Raw genomic sequence first — 4,824 nt, 5'->3', positions numbered from 1 at the left:
TATTTTTCTTGGAGGCTTTGGATGTAGGAGCTTTGGCTTCGTTGTCTTCTTCTGGATCTTCTTTGTTACCAAAGTAAGATAATATAGTCTGGCTCTTTTTTGCACTGCTTGCTCATGATCCTGGTCAATTACTTGAGTTATAAATTCTTTGTTAAGGTAGGGGTCTGTTTCCAGTGTGGAGAATGTACTGTCCCAAGCTTCAGGGGTTTTGTGCAGCTGTTTTCAGAGATACTTCTAGGGACCTGTAAATTTTCAGTTCTTCCAAGGTGCTATGATTAAGGGCGAGGTGTTTACTCCTTTCCTGACCTGTGTTCTGCTCTGTGAGTGACTACAAGCACTCTTTTCCTTGGAACTGTGAGGAGTATTCCCTCTCCACCACCACTACAAGCTCCTCCATGCCAGCGTTCCTCCTCGCCCCAGGACTGCCACCCAGAGCTGTGACCCAGATCCAAGCACAAGCAAAGCAAGAGAATCCTGCACCAGCAGAGAAATCCCTGCAATCCCCCTATGATCAGCCACTCACTTTCCCCTCAGTCTGTGGACTGGAAGCTCAGGAAACAGCTGCTGCCCCAGGGCCGAGCTCAGGGAATGGGGCTGGGACCCTGTGCTTCTCTCTCACTGCAGAAACAGACTTTTTCCATTGACCTTCTAAGTTATCTTTGGCGTTCATGGGTTGAGAAGTCTGGAAACTGCCACAGCTGCCTGTGATTCAGTCCTCTGAGGCCTGCTCCAGGTTTGCTGTGGCCTGAGCGTCATGCCGAACTGCTTTCCTCTCCCAGCCCAGCATGATATACCTTTCTGATCAACCATCCAGGTTGTCTTGGGCTGGAAATTTGTTTCACTTTGTCTTTTTGTGGGTTCTTTAGAATTTGTTTAGAGCCATTTTTTATAGGTATTTGGAGGGGTTTGGGGGAGAGCTCAAGCAGGTCACTGCTTTTACTCTGCCATCTTGGCTCTGCCCCTTGAGAGTCTAGTCTACTTTTTAAGGTGTTATTTTCTTTAGTATTTTTTGGGTCTCCTTTAGCAAGGTGTTGACTTGTTTTTCATGATTTTCTTGCATCACTCTCATTTCTTTTCCAAGTTTTTCCTCTGTTTCTCTTGCTTGCTTTCAAAATTCTTTCTGTGCTCTTCCATGGCCTGGGACTGATTCATATTTTTCTTGGAGGCTTTGGATGTAGGAGCTTTGACTTTGTTGTCTTCTTCTGGTTGTATGTTTTGATCTTCTTTGTAATGAAAGAAAGATTCTATGGTCTGACTTTTTTTTGGTGAAGTTTGCTCATGATCCCAGCCAATTACTTGATTTATAAACACTTTGTTAAGGTAGGGGTCTTCTTCCAGTGTGGAGAATGTATTGTCCCAAGCTTTGGGGGTTTTATGCAGCTGTTTTCAGAGATACTTTTAGGGACCTATAAGTTTTCAGTTCTTCCAAGGTGGTATGATCAAGGGTGAGGTGTCACTGCTTTTACTCCTCCATCTTGGCTCTACCCCCCTGTTTTTCTTCCTTAAACACCAGCCTTAACCCCAGACCACTCTGGCTCTCGTTGATTGGTCAACAATAGGTCCCAGGCCAAGACTTACTTGGTCATTGTTTGCGGTCTGATTGACTCAGAATGAATGTAAACAGCAATTGTTCTTCTTTGGCCAGGAATCCTGAGAGTCTTCCCCTCCCAGATCTATTTTTTTTTTATGAGGTAAAGAGGCCATTCTTTGCCTCATTTCTTATTAAGCCTTAATTGGTGAATGGGTGTTGCCTTAGTCAACCTGAGAATTGTTAAATACCTTAGCTTGAAAAGACAAAGGATCCCCACTGCATCCTGGGCCATCTCCAGTTGTCTTGATCTGTCTGATCTATGTCTGGACCCAGACAGCTCCAGAGTAGAAAGTGAGGCTGGGGACTTTTTACAGCCCTCCCTCACTTAAATGCAATTCACTTGCACATTGTGGAATGACTTCCCTGATGTCATAATCCTCTTTGAGAACAAAGGACAAACAAAAACCTTGTGAGTATCTCTGGTTAAAAGGGAATGTACATTTTAGTTACTTTCTTAACATAATTTCAAAATGCTTTCCAGAATAGTTAGATCAATTCATAGTATTGCTAAGAACCTATTAGTGTCCCTCCCTTTCCACAACCCCTCCAACACTTGCCATTCCCGTTTTTGTCATCTTTATCAATTTGTTTAGTATACTTAAAGATTTGGAGTTATTTTGATTTGAACTTTGCTTATTATTTGTGATTTGTAACATTATTTCATATGGCTATTGGTAGTTACATGTTTACTTCTTTGCCATGATAAGTAATTAGAGAAAGACTTTAGTGGATATTTTCAGGTAAATATTGTGGTAAATATAATAGAGATCATAGATTTATAGGTGGGAGAGACCTCAGAAGTCATCTTACCCAATTCTCTCATTTTACTTATGGGACAAAGTGAGGCATAGTGAGCTTAAGTAAGTTGCCTAAAGTCAGATAAGTAGTGAGGGGGCAGATCTCAGTTTTGAAACCAGGATTTTTTGTCCCAAATCCTCCAGCACATGGCTTCCTCATAGAGCTGTCTGTTGTAAGAATCAGATGAGGGAATAAATGTAAATCAGAAATGATATGATAATAATAATAATGATCAGAAAATGTAAGAAGTTGTTATTATAATCACTTTAGTTTGTGTTGGGGAAGCTCTCATGTGGTCAATGGTCCTGAAACCAATAATTTTAATAATAGACACTCATATAATGCTTTAGGGTTTACATTGAACTTTGTAAACAGTCATAGGTTTCTGATTAGATGAGAAATTATAGGTCATCTGGTCCAATCCCCTATACTTTAACAGATTAGGAAACTAAAACATCATATAATTTCATTAAATTCTCTCATTTGTTCCCCATGACAGCCCTGTGAGGTTAAGGGTGATGTGCAGTACTGAAATGGATCTCAGAGAGTTGGATGTTCCTTCCAACAGTAGAGATCCCAGCCTGTCTGTGCCTGCCCATGCTGTACAATTGTTGCCTGTGCCTTCTTATAGGTTTTCCATAGGGAATTCATCCAATGCACTGGATCTATCCTAGCTTTCTCTTGGCATGGCAAGAATACCAATAGGGCATTCATATTTATAACCCTCTTGCCGCATGACCAGGCCATCTTCTTTTTTCATCACATATTTCCTTGGTGACATCCTTTACTGCAGTTCTTCAGAGCTCCTTCTTTGTTGTGTTTTGCAGCCTACTCATACCCACCATGTGCCTCTATATTTCCCTCTGTGTGAAACTTATTTTTAATTCCTCTGACATGATAGTCTTTCACAACTTGCAGAATTTTGCCTGACCATCTACACAAGGAAAACCACATTGGTAAAGAATGTCTGTTGCCTAGATTATGATAGGTAGTTGGTTAGAAAAATGTGAAGCCTTTTTACCAGTAGATATCTACATCCATACCTATATATCTATATATCTGGAACAGACAGTACAAATGGATAAGGAGTTGAGAATGGTATTAAGCAGGAGGGGGAGAACAGGTTTGTTTGCCTTTAGGGAAGTGCAAAATCTCTTTAATAACTCCAAATCTCTCCCAGAAGGTAAGGCCTATTTTTAATGTTAATATTTGGCTGGTGGTGGTATATGACTATTAGTCATACAATACTGGAGGTGCATGCTACAGTTACTATTGCACCTATTTTACAGAAACTGAGGCTCAAAGAGTTTAATAAGAGACGTACTCATGGTCACACTGCTAGTGAGCCCTAGAGAAAGGTTTCAAATAGAGGTCTTGCCAGACCCTAAGTCTTATTGTCTCCCCACTGTATCACTACGTCTGTTGGAAGCGGGTTGCATAAGAGAAATGCTCTCTAAGTGTAATCATGGCCCAAAAGATAAACATATTGCGTTAGAAGCTTTTCCTCTGGTATGCAACTGAATGGATGTTTATTTATACTGGAGATGCCAAGATTGTTCATCATTATGAAAACAATTAACCTAATTAATCATATTAATAGAAAAAAGATTCAAAGCTACATAACCATATAAATAGAAACAGAACATCCTTTTGATAAGATACTAAACATATTTATACTAAATGCACTACAAAGCATAGGAATAGACGAAACCAGATAAAAAATACACATCCTAAACCAAATCTAGAATTATATGCAATAGGGACACATTAGACACCTTCTCAATAAAACCAGAGTTAAAACAAAGCTTCCCTCATCCCCTGTTGTCATTTGCAATAGTCCTAGAAATGCTAGTGATAACAATAAGGCAAGTTAAGGAAATTAAAGGCAAAACCAAAGGCCAAGAGGAAACAATTTTTTTAGACTTTCTGATGGCAACATGGTTTGCTTAGAAGATCCTGGAGAACTTGTACCAAGAACCCAGTTCTTAATGGTTCTAGTACAGTGAGAGGATACAAAATAAACTCACAAAAATCAAGAACATTTTATGTAGTATAATAAATTCCAGAAAGAAAAATAGAAAGAGAAGTCTCTTCAAAATAATCACAAGAAACATAAAATATCTGGAAGTCAATCCTTAAAGAAATAAGGAATGACAAATAACTGGAGAAATATTGAATACTCATAGATTTTGAATGCTAATATATCTCAGTTATAATAACAATTATTGCACCTATAGAGTTATTTCTATGTTAATCAGATTACCAAGGACATATTTTATATATCTAGGGAAAAAACACATTCATTTGGTGAAAAAACAATCTAGAAACTCAAGGAAAGTTTTGAAACAATGTTAAAATGAAGGTTTTTTTTTTAGTTATACATGTACAATCATGTTAAACATATTTCCACATTAGTTATGTTGTGAAAGAAGAAT

General features: G+C 38.7%; 1 protein-coding gene across 1 annotated transcript in view; it reads left to right on the top strand.

Annotated features, from left to right (window-relative positions):
* Positions 1–4,824, top strand: part of PTPRT (protein tyrosine phosphatase, receptor type T) — an 885,105-nt gene that overhangs the window by 221,716 nt on the left and 658,565 nt on the right. The gene's annotated exons all lie outside the window — the stretch shown is intronic.

Source organism: Vombatus ursinus, unplaced genomic scaffold (assembly GCF_900497805.2).
Source record: "Vombatus ursinus unplaced genomic scaffold, bare-nosed wombat genome assembly UNPS02014785.1, whole genome shotgun sequence".
Lineage (NCBI taxonomy): Eukaryota > Metazoa > Chordata > Mammalia > Diprotodontia > Vombatidae > Vombatus > Vombatus ursinus.
This window is presented reverse-complemented; position numbering and strand designations above follow the sequence as displayed.